Genomic DNA, 20,759 nt, shown 5'->3' with positions numbered 1-20,759 from the left:
TTCGTTTAAACATGCTAAATAGCTTCAAAATTGAATTCAATTATAATTTTTTTTAAAAAACACTAATAATCATTATGAAATTATTTTCTTTGCTAGGAACATCCCTACTGCTATGTAAAAATGTTCATGTATTCACTATTTTGCTACCATTATATAATTTTTAAAAACTTTTTTGTCCGTTTTTCTTTATAAATTGACCAATCAGTTTTTTTTTCCCTTTTAAAATTTATGGAACTTTAAATTTTCATATTTTATTGCAAAATAAGCTTTACTAAACCTGGTTTATTTAACAATTATATAAAATATTTTGCAGTATAAAGTTTGGAAGTCAATTTTTAACAGATTAAAGGTTTCATGCATTACATTCTTATGTAAATGAAAATGTAATTAATATAATAAATTAACATAATATCTCACGTCTATTTTTTTTGATAAAAAATAAGATGAAAGAATTCCTTTTCACGAAAAGTATAATGTTTGATTTTAGATTTCATTCACACTTTCATTTCTTTGAAAATTAAATATATTTTGCAAGTGTTTAGTAAAATATCTATTAACAAAAATTTATGAATGTCTAAGAATGAATTTAAATAAAACCCAGGTTAATTGTAAAAAAATATCTCGTAAATTTATGCTTATTATTAAATTTTTTCACTTATTTCAAATAACGCTTAACATTAATAAAATTATAATACTTTTTATATTAAGGATTGTTACAACTTGCTGATGGTAATTCTAACAATGAGGATGATGTTTTAAAAGAAGTAACTTAAGGAAATGTGACTGAATTAAAAAAATAAATAAAACACAGATAAAATGTCGGTATGTATTTGAAACTGAATTTATGTTTTAATAATGCAAATAACCCATAAAAAATTGCAGAAATATTGAGGCAATTTAAATGAGCAATAAAATTTTCTTCACTGTGTAATTATTACTTTTGCGAGCAATTTTTTAAAAATCTCTATATAGAAAATTCTGCTCTAATATTTTATGTAAACAATGAATTAATCTGAATGTAAAAGAATTAAATTTAAAAAAAAAAGACTTATTAGTGCATTTTAAGAGCCATTATAAAGAATCTTATATTGATAAACTTTATTCAGATCATCATTCTATCAAATTTTCTGCTTTTTTATTCATTGTAAAATTTTCTAAAAATTCTTAATTTTCTTAAAGATTTTTAAACTAGGAATTTTTTTCTTTAATAAGCAATCTATTATTATGTCGCTTACTTGAGTGAATATTTACTCATCTTGAAAAACCAGAAAAATGCGTTTGAATAAAATTTTTTGCGTTTTTTGTGCGTTTTAATGTTTTTAGATATCTAGAAATGGCAAAAAATGTTCAATTTCATGTACATAATCTTTCACAATTTGATTAAAGCAGTAATTTTATTAATAAATCGGCATGGAATATCATTCACACATCATCATAGGAATTCTAAAAGTTTACAAAATGATAATTAATGGGAAAACGTTTCCCATTTTCTTTATAGATAACGTGTTATGTCTCTTTTCAGAATTCCACTACGACGTTATCATTACTTTGATTTATTGGTGGATCATTTATGTTTGTAATTTAAATAGTTCAGTCTGAAATAAAAATGCAAATTGTTTATTTGAACAATACTTTTGTTGTATCGACTACGGGCGCTAACTTGAACAATAACTGAAGCTATGTAAAACTGCCATAGCTCAGAACGCTAGAATTGAAAAAACTGAATGCTCTTGTATTTTTTTATTCCCTTTCATATCGTCTAAAAATCATCCATCATCATCATGATAAAATCGAGTTACTCTAATACAATAAACTTAATCGCATTTTAAATGGCATTTATTGCCTTTAATTCTCTGATTATATGATTTTCTAGTAAATAAATTACAAAATAAAATAACATTTTAGTTATGAGTCAAACAAAAATATAAAATGATATTGCAATTAAAATGAGTAGAATTTATGCATATATCAATGCTGAAAGAAACGTGAAGGCCACATACACTCATTAACAAATTAACTTTAGAATAAAGTAAAACCTAAAGTGTTACAGCATATATTAATGTCTCATGACCCAAGATTTTATTTACACATCACGATTAATAATATTTTTCTCAAGACATCAATTGAGTGAAAATTGAAATACATCTCAGTTATATTTAATTAGTAATAATTTAAAAAGCTAATAATAATAAAACATTTTTTAATGAATATATAGTTGAGAAAATAAACTACATCAATAAATAATTTATTTTTTTGAAAATTAGTATCTTTTTATTCGCAGCATATTATATAAATTCACTTGAAATTTATTTATCAGTCTTAAAGAATTGAGCTTTATTAATTCATTTAAGTAAAAATAATAATAAAACAAATTTTTAAGCATGAATTATGAATTTCTGCCACCAAATCCCAGTCCTTTGAGACTTCTTTAATAATTTGCTATACATGAAATTACGATTTATATTTTCAAACGAAAGCTTAAAAAATACTACTGAAATTGTATGAAAAAGACAACATCTGATGATTATAAGGCGAATTGTGGAACTTTAGAAATATGTTATTATTATTTATTATTGTGTTTATAATTTTTTTTAAGAATGGATTATTTCATAAGAAATAAGAAGGATGACTAGGTCAATTCAAATCTCTAATTATAAAAGCAATAAAGCGATTCTTTTTATAAGTTTTTCATTTTCTGCGATTTGCGAGTAGAAAAAAAAATCTCAAGGGACATGACATGCTTTGAATTTTGAAATTTAATTTTAAGAAAACCTTTTATTATCATTTCTAGATATTTTTCGACAAGATCGTGGCCTTTGAAGATTTAGAGCTAATTTCAGTGGCAACACCGTTTATATGAGTGCGTTTGATCGAACAATTTTAAATCATTTGATTTTATTAGACTGAAATTTATTTTTCATATTAATTATGTCGGCCCTCTTCGAACTTTTCTTTGCGGAAGTCACTATCTTCTGAATCACGAGTTAAGGTAGTGTTGGGTAATCTCGCGCCAGAGCATCTCTTTTTCTTTTCTCATCGCAGTCGTAGTAAACAAAACTCACATACCTTCTTCTCCTTTTCTCTCTCAGCTGCAAAGCCAGCCGCCATAGCATTGGAAGCCCTTCACTTCCCCATTCCGAACAGGCACGTGCACTCACACCACAGGCCTTTCCTTTCTGGACACACGATTGCTCAACACTTGTTAACTAACTCTCTCTGGATCACCAGCAGTGCGCTGTCGTCCTCATCCCACGTTACTCTTCTTCTCCAGCTTTTCCCTTTCCTTTTGGTTTTGTTTTGCTCCTTCGCTCCCGACTCGGAGAAAATCACCCCCTCTTTCCAGCTCTTGCCTTTCTCTACTGTATGCTTTCCGACGTGACGGAGTGAGAGAAAACGGGGGTCGTAGATCGGCGACCCCTCGTAGCCAATAAGAAACGTGCACGGACCATCTCATCCAATGGAGGGAGCGTGTGCGACGCGAATAGCCTGCGTTTCGAACCAATGGGGGTGGGGAGTATAGGGATTCCCTTATATCTCCACCTACTGGTTTTGATTTATTTCATGTGTCTTTTTCTGTATTTATGCGTCGAGATGGTGAAGGTGACAAATTTCTTTTCGTAGTAGTGTCGGGGAATCCGGGGAGTTGACTTATTTACTGAAAATAAGCATCCATGCGACGAAAAGATTGCCGTACTTCGTTGAAACAGCTAAACATTAATTTTGTGTATATATATATATATATATTTAAGTTTAAGCACTTACAAAATTATTTTTTTTAAATTTGAAAAATCGGGCAAAAGTTTTATTATTATTATTATTATTATTATTATTAATTATTATTATCTTGTCAGTATCACCAAATGAAATCACGAATATTTTGATTCTTTATTTGCCAAAATTTGTGAATGATTGATTCTGTATTAAAAATATTAAATTTTTAAAATGTTTTTAAAAAATTAGTAAACTATTGTGACTTTAATAACGGCATCTGTTAAAACTATGTTAAAAAGAATAGTTTCAAGCTATCATTGATATTTCCACATTTTAAGGAAAATACGCAATGGAATTTTAAGAAAACGAATTCAAAAATAATTTATGAACAGATGTTTCATAAAACAGCTCGCCTCGCAGTAATTGCTTGACTTTTACATCAATGGTTTTCAATCGCAATAAATCTAATCAATGAATCTAATGTACACAAATGCATATTCTCTTTTTATTTCATGAAGTTTTGAGTGGAGACATTAATCAATTGGTAATAATTTTTGGACTTTTGAGCAATTCGTATTTAATTGAAAATAAGTTTATCTTTAAATGCATCCTTGCATACCAATTCATAATATCACAGACAAACAAACCTTTTACACCATAAAAAGTATATTCATTTAAAAAAAATTAAGTCACATAAATGTTGAACTGCTTTCGCTATTAAATTGAAAGACATCCTAAAATTTTCTCTTTATATTTGTTGATTAAACTTTTAGCGAAATTTTATGTTTAAAATGCCAGTCATATGTTTTAAATATAATAAATAAATGTTCATATGTTTAAATATACAATATAAAAGTTCACATGTTTAAAATGCCAATTTTGAAGCATCTGAAAGGGTCTAAAAAATGAAAAAGAGAAACTTACAAATGATTTTGAAAATTCATGCTATAGAAAAAGAGGCATTTAATTTCTCAGAAATTAATCTCAACATTAGGATGAAAATTTTAAAAGGTTCGACGTCTAACTGGTTTAGAGAGAATATAAACATAAATCCGGAGAATTATATTTATTGAAAATTTGATAATGAAATTTCACTAATAAAAATAACTAAAGGGGAAATATTAGTGTGGAAAGGAAAAATTAAAATTTATAATAACTTTATATTGACGGATTCACATCTTGCAAAATTTTTACATAGAAATAAAAATGCTCATATTTTTAATATTACTTAAAAATTTTTTTACTTATTTAAATGGAAAGAAAAAAAATCCCAAACTTCGAAATAATACAATATTTAAAATTATTTCGTTATTTCTTTCAAATATTAATATATTCAACGAAAATTTTGTTTCAATCCCTTTGTTCTTGACGACGCCATTCTGGTGGCATCTCAGAGAAAAATGAAGCACAGGAGGAGAGGGAAGCCACCCTCGATCGCAGTTTGAGAAATAGACAATTATCTCCCTTTTCTTTTTTCCTTTTCTCTCTCTCTCTGTCTAACATTTAATGTTTATTTCCAAAAGTCTCCTTAAACGGTAATCAGTGAGGGATGTGTGTGCGTGCCCCCCCCCCCTCCTCTCTCCATTTTTTTCCACCAATTCTGCGCTTCCTAGGCTCTTCCTCCTTTTGACTGAGCATGACGCACTAGCGGTCTTCTCATCAATCAGAGAAGGGGGGGGGGTATAAAGGCAGGAAAAAAAAATCGAGAGATGGGGGATTTATTCTCCCTCCCTTATGCACCCCACCCTTAAAAAACCCCGCACTCATTTGCAGAATGCGCGTCGCCTAGTAGTGGAAAACCACAAGATACAAAGAACCGCTGGATGCCTTTCCACTCTCGGACAGTTCACCAAATGAGCCAAGTGGGAAATTACGATCCAGAACAGCCTCGATTGCAGAGTAAATAAATGGAAAAAATCAATGAGTTGCCTTAATAGAGATTTGCAAACCAAATAACAAACTGGCCATGGGCGTCAGTTTGAAGAATGAGTCCAAGTGGTACCTTGTCGCATAAAAATCAATTTTTATGTCGAGAGAAATAAAAGGGGGGAGGAAAAGGTGAACGACAAAAATGAGCCCACTAGGGAAATATTTGGTATGGTATAATACTTGAATGATAAATGTTTGTAAAGATAATGTTTTTTTAATTTAATTTTTTTCTACTTTGGTGGCAATAATGTAATTTTCAACAGAATTTTACCGAGAAATTAATTATTTTATATCTAGTATTAATAAAGGTGAATGTGTGTCTGTGTCTTAAAGCTCTACAAGCCAAATTGTTTGACCTAGATTTACCAAATTTGACACTATATACTTTGAAGAATGGAATGTACACTTTTGAGCGTTTTTTGAAATTTCAATTAAGTAAAAATTAAGCTAAAGTTTTACATTTTCTGGCAGTAGGTGTCAGAAATATTAATGCAAAGTATCTATTGATATTTTTTGATTGTTACACTGTTTTTAAAATTTAAAAAACCCTTTTTGTCATACCAGTTTCATCACTGCTTTTCTTTTCTTAAAATGACATATTAAAAAAAAAAATCTAAATCAATTTTCAAAAACATTTTTCCTTGTTTCAACGAAATTCAAAGCGTTTTCATTATTTCATCAAATATTTTATCGCATAATTTTCCTCCCTTAATAAATGCTAAAAAAAAAAAAAAAAAAAAAAAAAAAAAAAAAAAACTATATACTAGGTGTGCAACGTACATAAAGAATCAAAAAGTAGAAATATAATAAAGGAAAGGACAGCACACAATTAGTGAATAGATTATCCTTACAGTAATTACTTTCAATGGCTCTATGATAAAGGGACTTGATTCCATTAGGAAGGTTCATTTGCATATTAATAATAACAGGTGTCTTGTTAAAGGCTTTATACCCAATTTTATTTTTCAAAGTATTTTGCTGAGGAAGCCATGGACAAATTATGAGTAAGAGATTTAATTGAAATTAAATATCATTTGATTCAATCAAATGAACTGGTTGTCAAAGGCAACTATTTATTTGTGAAACCGATTCTAAAACTTATTATTTCGCCGTAACAATAGGTAATTCGAATCTGAACAGAAATAAATTACGATTTTCTCAAGTAATAAATATTTTAAAATAAAACAAATATTTTGTTCTTCGTTTTGTTCTATGCTATTACTATTTAAAGACACTATTGTTCTTCGACAAGATTATTTCCACCGCATTTTAAGCAAAACGAGTATTCTAGATTTCCTCCATTCTATCACACACACACACACACACACACACACACACACACACACACACACACACACACACACACACACACACACACACACACACACACACACACACACACACACATACACACACACACACACATTTAATAATATATTTGACTTTAAAAGTAAACGCAGAAATAAATGAAATAAAAATCATAAAGGTATGTGGTTAATATCGTTGAAATTTATAAATATCATTTTTACCATGAGACATAAAACATATGTTAAGTAAACGAAATTTTGAATCTTAAAAATGCGACTGAGTAATTTATGAGTATTCAGAAATTATGAATCGAATTATTCGACAGAGAAATGTTTTAAATATCACAGTCACCATTGCTGAGAATACATATATTAACTGAATCATTATGTTAAATATGCAATTGCAAATTATTGCTCGGAACAAAAGTAAAAATAATAAACTTATGATTGGACCTTCATTTAAAAGAATGTATAAGTAGATTAAAGAAATCAACATGCAGGAAATATAATTCTCAACATCAATATTTTCTTGTACGTTATAAATACATTATTTCCCTTTCTGAAAGTTAACTGCGTTCTAAAATGAAAGTTGAACTGGAAATTTTTACATATTAGCGAAAAACTAAAAGAAAATTCGATTTATAAGCTTATTTTTAAATATCTATAAAAAATGCACTTCTTTTAATGATTTTCTCTAATATTAGTTATCAAACATTAAATAAAGTGAATGCGTGAGTCAAAGATCACTAAATTAATGATATTATTTTAATGGTGCTTATTTCTTAAGTATTTTGAAGTATTGCGATGAGCGATGAATAAATATCAGATACCTCATATGACGATGCATCATTACCTCATTCGACAAGAAGATTGTTTGGTGCTAATGTTATCCATTTCGATTTAAAACCATTCTATTTATTTTTTTATGCTTAACGAATTCGAAAAATTCGTAAACAAAAGAAGGATTTAAGCGGAACTCATTCCCAGAGGGAGTGGGGCTGAAAGAATTATCACTTGCGATGGTGGAAAGCAGCAACAGGTGATCCGTGAGCAAAGGGATAGAAAAAGGAAGGGGTGGGGAGGATCGGGAATAATCCTTTCGAAACCAATCCGTGCTCCATTTGGGGGCGGTAGGGGTGAGATGCTCAGTGACGCTTGAAATTGAGACTGCCATTATGCGGTAAAGGATTTTAGATGACGAAAAGTTATCCGCTCAACAGGAAACTACAAATTAACCCTTACAGCGATTACCCACCTTCCCCCGTTTAATGTATTACCCCTTCGGGCCTTATTTGACATCAACGGTGTGTGGTTGTCGCGTGGGCATCGCGCCAAGTTGGCGATGCATTGACTGATACTGAAATGCTTCTGGGATTCACCGTCACTCTTTGCGACGGATCACACGGTTCTTTTAACGAAGTATTTTTAAATGTCAGATTGAGATAGATATTAAAGTCTTTTATTTTAGTAAGTATCAGCCTTGTTTTTTGTGTTCCTGAACCTCAAAATAATGAAATATATATCTGTTCATGTCATCCAACATATTGCTCCTTGGTGCTGTAATTTTACTTCCTTATCTATTGTGAAAAAGGCACTCTATCAACATTAAATTGATGAATCACATTTTGTTTGTATTATATAAACACACTCGACAAAAAATTAAATACCCTGCGATTACCAAAAAATATGAAAAAATAAATAGAATCTTCATTTTTTAGTTTTCAAAAATTGAACAAAAGCAAACAATTACATTTTTGAAAAAATGATCTGAACTTTATTCCCAAATTAAAAGAATTTCTGAACATTGTATATGGTAATGGTATTTAAAAATTTGAGGGTAAAACTAAGCCACAATTCAAAAGACAATTTTTAGAATTTTAAGTTAATGTGAAAATAATATTTGCGAATAAATGTTTCCGGGTGTTATTATCAAATAACATGAAAATTTTTTAAAATTTTTTATTAATTAAAATTTGAATCTGTTTGAAGCGCGCATTTCATTTCTCTATAGCATATTTGTATCAGTTTGATTGTTCCAGATCAAACGTTTCCACTGAAGAGTGGTATTAAACAAGCGTGCGCAAGTATTTACTTTTATTATTAATTGACATAACGTAGCTTACAATTCGATTTGATTTCAGTTTCAATCTTAAAAATATTATGTTATGCTCCCTGATCATTACACTATTGAATTCTAGTCTTACTGTTACTTGTGAAATTGTTAATACAATAGGCTGAAACTATAAAATACTAAATTTGCATTTGAAATGGGCAGAATTTCATAAACTATAACTTCTATTCATAAATTTTTTTAAAAAAGGAAATGCAAAAAATAAAATTATAAACCAAGATATTTCAAATCACATTCTTTTATAAAATATCTTACAAAGCTTACACATTAAAACGTTAAATAATGTCTTGTTTATGCGATGTCAGAACGAAACCCTAAAAGAGCCAAAAAGGCGATAAATCGCCCATTAGATCAACCCAATCGACTATATTTCATGGGGTATTGCATAACCCACTCTTCTCGGTTACTCTTTCCATTATTGCATTTTTTTTTTTTTTTTTCTAAATTTTTTCAGCCGTGAAAGTGACGAAGCACCTGCTGACTTTTTTTTTTTTTTTCCTTCCTAAACGAGGTTGTCAAGCATGTCTATTATTATAAACCCTTTGGCGCTTCCGGTTTTTTATTAGGCTCTTTTTTTGCTTTTAGTTTCGCTTTCTTTCTGAAAAGTTTAACGGCTGAGAGGTCAATGGCAGTGGTTGAGTAGGGCAGTAGAACTACTGGAAGAAATAAATCATAAATACTAACCGACGGAATTTTACGTTTCTTCGGAATTTTTAATTTGTAACGAAAACGATATTATTGTGCAGCCACCAATGTATATATCACGATTAAGGTGATTAATTTGTTATTATTAAAAATAAACAATAAAGATGTTTAAACGATTTATATAGACTATAGTCTCTATCTCTATTAATAATAAAAATCAATGTGTGTGTATTGGCGCTCTACCGACCAGAACTTTAGACCTCAATTATCAAATTTGATGCAAATAAAAATCAATGTGTGTATGTATTGGCGCTCTTCCGACCAGAACTTTAGACCTCAATTATCAAATTTGATGCAAATAAAAATCAATGTGTGTGTGTATTGGTGCTCTTCCGACCAGAACTTTAGACCTCAATTACCAAATTTGATGCAAATAAAAATCAATGTGTGTGTGTATTGGCGCTCTTCCGACCAGAACTTTAGACCTCAATTACCAAATTTGATGCAAATAAAAATCAATGTGTGTGTGTATTGGCGCTCTATCGACCAGAACTTTAGATCTCATTTACCAAATTTGATGCAAATATACCTTGGAGAGTGGAAATGGGCATCTAGATACATATTTTAAAATTTTTTAATTAGAATTTTAATTAATGGAAAATTAAACTGAATCTATGACAACTTCCGAAAATATTATTGCACAAAAGTAACTTTTACAACTTTTCAAAATTTAAAACAAAAATTATTCTTTTAATGATTCTAATTTAATAGAAGCGTGAATTTTTCCTGAATTTTGACAATTCTTTATCTATCTATTTATTCATTTATTTTGCCTAATTTCCAATAATAGATTACATTACTGCGCTGAAGTTCAAACAATTTTCATTGTTTCAACAACTATGTGATCGCGAGATTTCCTTCCATTTTTGAAAATTACAGAATATGAATTTTGTTATATATCTTGCTCAGTTTATGAGATGAATAAACAAATGAAGTTAAATTATCGCGAACTTTATGTGATAGATGAATCACACATTTACATTTTTAATAGCGCTATAATGTCAGGAAACAGTCATCCATTAGCAAATTTCAAGTACACAACGAGCGAAGCATATATAAGACAATTAAAGTAACACATCTTGTTTGTCTGTCTGTTTTACAATATCATGGATATGAAGGTATATCTAAACGATTTAATTGAAATTAAACACTGCAAATATTCCAGACAAACTATATGGTCTCCAAAGGCGATTAGTTGTTACTTCAGAATAATGTGTGTCTGTATGCATGTTGGCGCTCTACAGGCCAGATGGTATGATTTAAAAATATCAAACTTTGCACATATATACACTTTGGAAGGCGGGAAGGGCACTTAAGATCAATTCTTTAAAAATATTAATTAGAATTTTAATTAATTAAAAGTTAAATGAAATTTCAGGCTCTGGTTGATAATAAAGTTATGAAGATTTCAGCTGATTTTGCCATGTTGAGAGGGTTTCAATCAAAGGTATGTTTTTAATAGGTGTTTTAGAATTTTTTTTATACTTGGTGTTAAAGATTAACTCCAGAATTAAACAGAGACGAGGAATTTTTAAAGTGTGCCATTTTTAAATACTTCTTTCACTTCCGTTTTATAATAGGATGTAGAAAGATATTTTGGTAATTGTGCTTGCATGGACGTAGAATATTTTGGAAATGCGCAGCGCAATGAATAGAATGGCAGAAGATTTCTGAAATAATTTGAGTCACATGATTATAAAAATTTGAAATTTAAAAATTACAAAAAATATTTGGTTTAAATGTGTACCATCCAAACCTGCTCGGAACCATACCGTATATGAAAACAAAATCCTCTAGCATTTTTATAAATGAATTGAATGATATTCCAGGACTACAAGTGAATGTATCTTCACTGCTTTCAGAATATTATACTCATGAAAGATTTATTAAATATAAAAACTAATCTGCAATAAAAAAAAAAGAAGTGGACAACAAAGATACTTACATGAATGTTTCTTTTTAAATGTTACTATTAAAGCGTTTTCCTACTAGCAACAAATTCAAAGCGTCATTTATTCTGAAATCTGTTTTAACATACTTTAGGTATTAAAATCAACAAATATGATCTGGGTTCGTTCGGGAAATTTAAAAGATTTTGTAAATGCAGGGTTAACTGGCTGCTTTTTTTTATTTTCATAAAAGAATAAATAATATGTAATATTTGAGTTGTAGGGAACTCAAAAAAATTACTTATGCGAAAGAAAAAGAACTATATAAAATTATAGCAGATGTAATATGCAAAAAAGAAAAGAAAAGAAAACTGAACAGCAATATTCATTAATTTCCCAACAATTTTACAAATTAATTTAAAATGTTGCTTTAATTTAAAATATATTCGAATAATGATTCAGAAATATAAAAGCTTCGCAAGACTTTTATAAGACCTTCGTCTTTTTTGATAATTTGGCTATAATTTTCTCTCATCGGAATTATCCAAAGATTTATGATCTTCCAGAAAAATCATTAGATATTATTTACAATAAGTAAATATTATTTACTTTATGAATGATCTGGAATACAATTCTTCCATTTTATTTACTTAAAAACAATACATATCTATTAATAATACAGATGAATGTGTTTGATGACGCTCTGTAGGACAAATGGTCAGACCTAGAACTACCAAATTTGTTCCAGATATACCGATTTAGAATCTGGAAATGAGCACTTTCTAGAGAGTTTTTTTTTTTTTTTTTTTTTTTAAATTTTAACTAATTAAAAATTGAGCGGATTTTTGACGTTTCCCGACGATATCATTCGACTCTTTTCGAAAAATTGATTTTTATACCAACTTAAAATTTCAAAAATTATCTTTTCAATGATGCAGATTTAATTACCTTGTAAATTTTCAACAATAGACTACAATGCTATTCTTTATTTAAGCCGTTATCATTGTATTGCTAAATATTTAATCTTGTAATTTTGTTTCAATATTGAAAGTTATTGAAAAAAGATTCTGTTTAATATCAATATAGTTGACATAACGAATAAGGATATGAAGTTATAACATTGCGAATGTTAAAAGGTAGATGAACCGAATAATTACATTTTTAAGCGCTCTTATGTCATGGGACTCGACTTTTAGGACATTTCATATATGTAACGAATAGAATAGGTATAAAGATGTAATAATGATAAATATGGCTTCAATTTATGGCACAGTTTGATGCTCAAAATACTTTCGCGAGGGAATCATGAATATTTACAAGTTAATTGAAAATAAACAAAAACCAATATTCTCAGTGAACAAGCTAGTCTGCAAAGGCGAATAGTAATAAAAATTTTTAACTTTAAAAATATTTTTTACTTATTTCTAGGCTGACTGCATGGTTACGGAGAAAAAGCTTAAGGAATGAATAAGTAAACAGCATATGCCTTCAAATTTAGAATTCTCGTGAGAAATAAAGGGTGCAATAATATATGGCATGAAATACGGTCGCTAACGGAAAGTAGGTCAAGATACCACAGAATATCTGCTTCGATGACCCTTCTTGGACTGCTACATTAGGGAATTTATTACCCTTTTGACTCCCAGCAAGTAACAATTGGCTAAAGTACCTTTTTTCCCTCCCATCTTTGTGTGACAAAGGAAGTTTGTGGCAAGACATCGAAATGGGGTAAAAACATGGCTGTCTGGTAAACAACTTAACAGCTCTTTTTTGTTGTTGTTATAGTATACAGCACAGAAATCATCCATGACCTAGTTACGAACCCTTTCCCCTCTCTGCACTATTTCCCTCGTTTTCACAATCCTTGCCTCAGATGTAAACATTGAATGAGTATTGACTGGACGAAACTAAGTCATAGTCGTTTCCTTTTCTCATCTCTTTAGAGCGCTCCTCTTCTACTTTTAAAGCTTGTAAGGAGAAAAAAAAATATTTTGAAAAATTTCTTTTATATAATTTTAAAATATATCCTATATTATCAATTAATAGGTTTTACAATTTTCTTTCATTTAAATAAACTCATTTTTGGGCACTAATATTAAATACTGGGGAGGGCCGAAGAACATAATCCCCCCCCCCTACCAAATATCTGTATGGATAAGTTTAGCAGTTGGCCAGAAATAAGGAGAAAGAGAAAAAAAATTGAAAAATGTCGTCTGATAGATATGTGCTTTAAAAACTGCAAATATTGATTAAAAATTGGATTTTGTTGTCTATAATTGGAAATTTTAATCTTTCTAGTGTTTTATCTCTGCATAAATTCTAAAACATTTGAATAATAATAAAGAAAATATTATTAAGTCTATAAACTCCTACCAGTTGCACGTCAGCTGTGAAATTATACAATGAACTGAAAATAAGACGAAAAGAAAGATTTTTGTAGGATTTTTACACGCGTTTCTAACCGTCCTGCCGTTGTTAATAGATATTAAGCTGACAGAGAACGGTTTATATTTAAATAACTATGATTTTAGTCTTTAAAACTTGGAATACTGTAATACGATATGATGTCAGTTAAGATATGATATTAACAGCACTCTATGTCGTGTAAAATCCCGAGGAAAATGTCGATTTACCATTTCAATGAGCTATTGTTCAATCATATGTTTAAGCACCTGGTGGTCCATACTGCTAATCCTAAATTCTTACATAAGTCTTCTCTTAAGGGCTAAGGGACTGAAAGTGAAGAATTCCTAGTGGTTAGCTTCGAGATTATTGATTGTGAAATCTGTCCTGCCGATTCAGAATACTTAATTCAACAACATCTATTCGATATTTTAATAGCAACGAAATCAAGAAAATGTCTTCAAATTCGACCGTTTGCCATTTAAATATCCAGGCCGATTTTTTTAAAATTCTAAATGGTTAAAAACATCAAACAGCACACTCAAATCAAATGAATTATTATTTTAATTTTAAAATTTATAATTTGATGTAGGAATCGAATTGAAATGTCTTTTGAAGATGAAAACATGTATTTAAAAATGATCTGTTATGACGCATTATTATTGATATTTAATGAAAAATGCCATTTTTCATATCGGGTTTCCATCTTAAAGATTTTTAATATTTAAAATCATTTTCAATCAGTACATGAATGAATGAAATATAGTTTCTACTTTACTTATTAATTTTACCAGAGATGATTTTCTACAAACTTTTGTATCGGAAGAATTTTAAGAAGTGAAGGGCAGATAAAATTCAGAATACAAAGAAAATTCAAAATATAGTAATAGATGAAGCCTGAAACGATACAAATATAGATGTTCCTCTCTAAGGGGAAAAAAGCTGAAGGTGATAAAAGAAAAGCAAAAAAAAAAAAAAATGTTATTAAAGAAAGCTATAAATTATTTCGGAAATAATCCACCATGGTAATTTTGGACAAATGATGTAAAAAAAAGTCTCAATAACAACAGCAAAAAATATTGTTATGCTTCTTATTGGAAAAAAACATACATTTCGAAATAATAACATATAAGTATAAATGTGATTTTCTTTCTTGTCCCGATGACATTTACGATACTTATTAGTTTTTTTATTGCAGATATTATACCCTTTATTGTCAGTTAACTTCTTAAGAGTTTTACTTGTTCCTTATGTCTCATAATAAATAAACGAGTCTCCTAGCACTAAAGTATTCAGCTGTACATTTATCGGCAAGAGTAAAAGGCTATCAAGATTCTCTTTGATTGAGTTGCCTCACGTTTTATGATTTTTAACGATTACAAATAAAAAGTGTACATTCTTACAAAAATGATTTCAAACAATGGTATCTAAAATATTACAAACATATTAATCTTTGTTAAAGGTTAACTAAACATTTCCCCTTTATTTTTTTATATCCCTTAATCAATAAAATATATTTGAAAACATTCTATACTCTTTTTCTTCTCCGTAAATTTCAATGATGGATTAAATAACTTGAACAATTAATAAAGGAATTTATCCAAATGATTATTGTATCTCATTTTTGCTTAAAAGAAAATTACTTCATAATTAAAAAAATACAGTAAAAAATAATATACAGAAATGTATTGCTCAATGAGAAAAAGTTTTTTATCTACTGATAGTTAATACAATGATTATTAATAAATTGCACCCCTAACACATGCGCTCATCCTAGCTCACCTCCTCGATGCAGCTTGCAAAACAAAACCTTGTTGGGGAAAAAAAGAGTGTTAAATCACCTTGCCAGAGCCCCATACTTTTTAAAGGCTGCATGTCTGCAAAAACACCTCATTAAAGCGTTCAGTAAAATATAATGTATGGTTGCTGGTGATCATACCCCAAGGATTTTATAAAGGATTAAAAGAAGTGGTCGTGATTCGTTCGGCATAAGCCAAAAGTAGGTCACAGGAACGTTTTTCCTGTTGTAACATATTACCTGCGTTGAGTATTGTTAAACCTGCGCCTTGTTTACGAATATGCACCGAACAGCCGGACTTCTTACGGAAGGCTTGCGATTACATGAAAGATTTCCTGGTGTGTATGCGAAGAGGAGAGAGGGGAACTTACACCGTGCGAACAAAAACATGAGTCAGTTGTTTACTACCTAGGGTCCAGAAATTCCCCCCCTTATTTCTCTCCCTTCCTTCCACAATACCTCCAAAAAAATAAGGGCAGTAGATTCCCAACCCCAGCGAACACCAGGCATCAAAATACAATCCTTTCAACTGTTTTGTAATGTAGGTCAAAGTTGTTGGTCTTCTAAAAATATGTGGAAAGGCAGGGGGCGAGAAATATCATGAACGTTTTAAGATATTCCTTAAACGTTGATGTGTATATTCAATGGATTTTAGCATAGGGAATATTTTTTTAAAAAATGTGAGAAATGTTTTTCTCAATAAGAATGAGATTTATTTTTATTCTTGAACATTACTCCTTGGTAGCGCATTGGTAAAAAGGATAATGCAACAAAGTTTCATCATGTAATGATTCTCAAATCAGAAAAAAAAAAAAAAAAGGATTGTAATGAAAAAGATTTAAATGTATATCTTAAAAATTAGCGTTAATTTTTTACTCCAAATATTAAAATTAAGTATTAACTGATTTCTCTTTGGTCGAATAATAATGAAAATTTATATTTGTGTGCATATTGGCACGAGAACTCTGCACATATAAGTTTCTAGATCATACCATTTCCATAGCAGACTATCCGATAGCTTTGGTTCTCGCATGCTTATCTTCAAACATATGAGAATTTAATTTAATGATAAACAGTATTAAATGCAATATTATCTTTTCCTTTATATATTTGGAAAAATATAGTTTATTTCCAATTTTTTTTTATTATTATTTTCGTTCACCATTTTATTGTAGGTACTAATCCCTTCTTAAAATTTTCATAATTAATTTTTAGAAAATTAACAGTGTATCCTTATTTGAATGAATAATTTAATAAACAAAAATAAATACTAAATAAAATAACTAATATTCATTAATCATTAAGTTTTTCTTTTTTTGACAGTTTAAAAGCAAATTAATAAAATGATACTAATAAGAAATTGAAACAAACATAGAAAGAGAAGGTTGTGTGTGGGGGGGAGGGGGAGGAGAGAAGAAAAAATTCAATATCTGAGTGATGATCTTGATTAGAGTAACAGTAAATATATCAAAGCAAATTCGAGATTTATTAACATTAGTTTCTAACCTCTAATAATCATTTCTCTTACGTATAAGGCTTTTGAGGCTTTTCTATGCTACGTTTTTCCCAGTTCAATTCCATCCCCCCCTTTCTTTTTCTCACCTTTTCTGTATTTATTTGTGGTTTTTATTTTAGCTGATCAAAGCTCTCACCTTGAATAAATCAGTAAATTTTATTAAAGATAAATTTTTAAAATAAGGGCAAAGGGTGCTGCTATAATAGATGATCTATGGGTTGGTATAATTGATGTTATGTGGTGCTCAATATATAATAGACAATTGATAGACATATCAGGAATATTATTTTAAGGAAATGGAATAGGCATAAACAATTTGATAGTGATAGCATAGGAGATAATATTAGACTGTCCATACTTCATGGAAATCAATTAGTGAACAGGTAATGTGAATGGTACGAATGAATCATAGAGTTGTCTGTCTGTAAGATTGCTGTAGAATGGCTCAATAAAACTCATTTCCCAAAACTTATTATTCGAGCTTGATAATTCTATGATATCCATTGGTGTTTGTTTTCTACAGTAACTTTTATGAAAATACATCTATAAGACAAATCAGCTAAGTTTCGTTCAGTTAAAATCAGATAATTCTTCCTTGAGGTTATATTTCGAATAGCTGCACTAGACTGTAATGCTGTTTTTCAGCCTAATGAATGGTTTCATCGTCATTTAGAAGAAATGCAGTTTTGGACAGAACTGTTGTGTGCGAGTACTTTGGACTCTGTAAGGGGAGATTAGAGATAAAACATTTGAAGAGATGTCATTTTTTTATTTGTTTAGTCCTTCACGAAATTTCGTAGGAAGCTCAATATCTACACATTAAATTGGATTTTTTTCCATGAGATTTTTAGATAATTTTAGAAGCAATAAATAATAATACATAGTTGTCAAAAAGCATAACATGCTTCTCAAACATAATGTAAATGTGTTTCCACACTTTCAAAACTTTTCAGTTTAACCTTCGCACCGACGAATAAATTCATAAAATCAACAAGGCTGCGAATTAAAACATGATCTAGGAAAGATAATCGGACGCATTGAACTTCGACCTATTTCTTCCAAACATTTAGGCAGAAATATTGATAAGTGAAAGTGAAAATAAACTATGATAAAAATTGTTGACAACTTCTAAAATTAAAAGCAGAGAATGTAGTTCATATATAGCCCATTTACTTTTCTCATTTTTGACTTATATTAATTTCAAGCTGAATGAAATTTGTAAGATTCATCATCATAGCCAAAATCATTATTACTAATTAGTTATTAAAAGGAATGTTTTTTAAAAATGTCCATTATGTTTTTGGCAGTTGAATATTAGTTTCTACATATCATTAACTTTTTAAAGAAAACATTAGAATTATCGAGATGACTGTGGCTATTTTCGGAATTATTGTGATTAAAATATACTGTTCTCTTCTTTAGTTCTTATCTAACTAAAAATACCAATTGTAAAAATATTAAATATTTCACGCATACACGAGAGGTTTATACAATGCATTCAAGAGTTCCTTAAAAAATTATTCTTTAACTTCAGCAATAAATTATCATAGATAGATTTCAGCAATAGACTTCGAATAAAATTTACAGGACACCTAATATCTTATTCGGTCACCCGAATCTGAGACGCTGTCTCGCGCAAAGGCAGGTGTTGCAATATTTGTTTCTTCCCATTTATTATTCATGCGATGGAAGGATACGCGTTCTACAAAAACATCTTTACCAGACATTTTCTGCATTTCGGAAAGTAAAGGTAGAAAGCGAGACCTTGGACAACATTCGTCTCATAAGATCACCTGTGTTTTACGACAGCCGAATCGAAGGGCTATTTTTTAAACATGTTTTAACAGCCGTGCTTTCAATGCTGAATTCGAACGGGTGAAACGGGAACTTACTCGGCGTGTGCTATTTTCACAAGCTTTGTAAATATACCTGAAGAATTGCTCTTATTGGGTTAAAATTCAAGCAAGTTTGATTTCTTTTCCTATTTTTTTTCTCATTCATTTCCTTTTATATATGAATGCAGAAAAATCAATATACATGGATTTGACAATATAAATGTAAGATTATGTACCGACTTTTCATATTGTAAAGAATCAACCTCTTTCTGTAAAACCCTTAGGCATTATAATTAAGAAAGACTAGAAGACAATTTTTATCATTTTATTACTTTTCTCCAGAAGATAATTAAAGCAATAATCAAACTGTTCTTAGCAATTCCAAATATTGTGATAAAAGAATAGTTTGATTATTGCTTTAAATATCGAAGGAGAGAACTGCTTAAAGAGATCTGAATTAATTCAAGTTTAAATCTAAAACATTTAATAAACTTCCTTCATATTAGTATAACTAATTATCTTTTGTTTAGAATTCTTCAGTTCCATTTTCCCTTTTCCCAACATCCAAAGTCAAATATTGATTTTAATTTATTTTAATTTTCATAATTAACAAATGTTATGAGAAACGGGAATGACAAAATATTTAGTTGCAGGTCCTTTTCAGCATAATAGAAAAGATTTTTGCATTTTAAACAACTGTTAGAATCTGGATATCATTAAAAATTCAGCCAAATAACTTGCAAGGATCAAAAGTGGTTTGGTTTAGTAAGCTTGCTACGTATCATCTAATCTAATTACGCACAGAAAAAGAAAATGTCAAAAGTTTTCTAAAAGAACTTAATTTTCTTTCTTTTGAAGAAAGTGAAGAAAAGGGAAGAGGATCTATGCAAATGCCATTACCTTTTCTTCGCATATAAAAGTGGCAAATCTTAGTACTTAACTACTCTCTATCCTTACTATTGTTGTAGTTTCATTTTTTATTTACTTACGATTTCTTCTTTAATTATTTTAGATTATTTATTAAATAAAGTTTGTAACAGACGATCACAATCAGTGAACTGTAAAAAAATTAACGAGTTAATTAGAAATTTTGATAAAATAATAAAAATCATTATGCTTAAAAAAGAAGATAAACAAACAAGCAAACAAAAACGATCTGATTCCCTGTGATACATAATAATTTTTTTTTCACAATTGTTGGATGATCTTGCATGAAGGATAATTTTAAAACAATCATATGTAAATAAATCATCTTAACTGAATATGAAATCCTTGTTTTATTATTGAAAGAGACAATTTATTCATGCATACTTCCTGTGCCTTTTTTTTAATGCATCTCAATATATTTGTTACGCCTTCTCATAATATTCTTGAACTTCTTTTTTGGAAGTTTCCAAAGGTAATTCTCATTATTTTGGACTCACTTTGTAATCGCTTCACGTTAAAGCAGCGATGAGTTTGTCAAGTTGTGAACAGAATATAAATGTCACATTCCCTCTGAAGGTTAAAGCTAAACGTTAATTATGATCATTATG

General features: G+C 29.4%; 1 protein-coding gene across 2 annotated transcripts in view; it reads right to left on the bottom strand.

Annotated features, from left to right (window-relative positions):
• LOC129966834 (protein sister of odd and bowel-like) overlaps positions 1-20,759 on the bottom strand; it is a 118,791-nt gene that overhangs the window by 12,696 nt on the left and 85,336 nt on the right. The window contains exon 1 of one of the 2 annotated variants that reach the window (XM_056081422.1): positions 3,067-3,301. The exons of the other annotated variant lie outside the window; for it this stretch is intronic. The gene's annotated coding sequence lies outside the window, so the exon portion shown is untranslated. Of the gene's footprint in view, positions 1-3,066; positions 3,302-20,759 lie in introns of those variants that run through there. 2 annotated transcript variants of the gene reach the window in all.

Source organism: Argiope bruennichi, chromosome 1, assembly GCF_947563725.1.
Source record: "Argiope bruennichi chromosome 1, qqArgBrue1.1, whole genome shotgun sequence".
Classification (NCBI taxonomy): Eukaryota; Metazoa; Arthropoda; class Arachnida; order Araneae; family Araneidae; genus Argiope; species Argiope bruennichi.
Note: the sequence above shows the minus strand (reverse complement) of the source record. Positions and strands in the feature narration are given on the sequence as shown.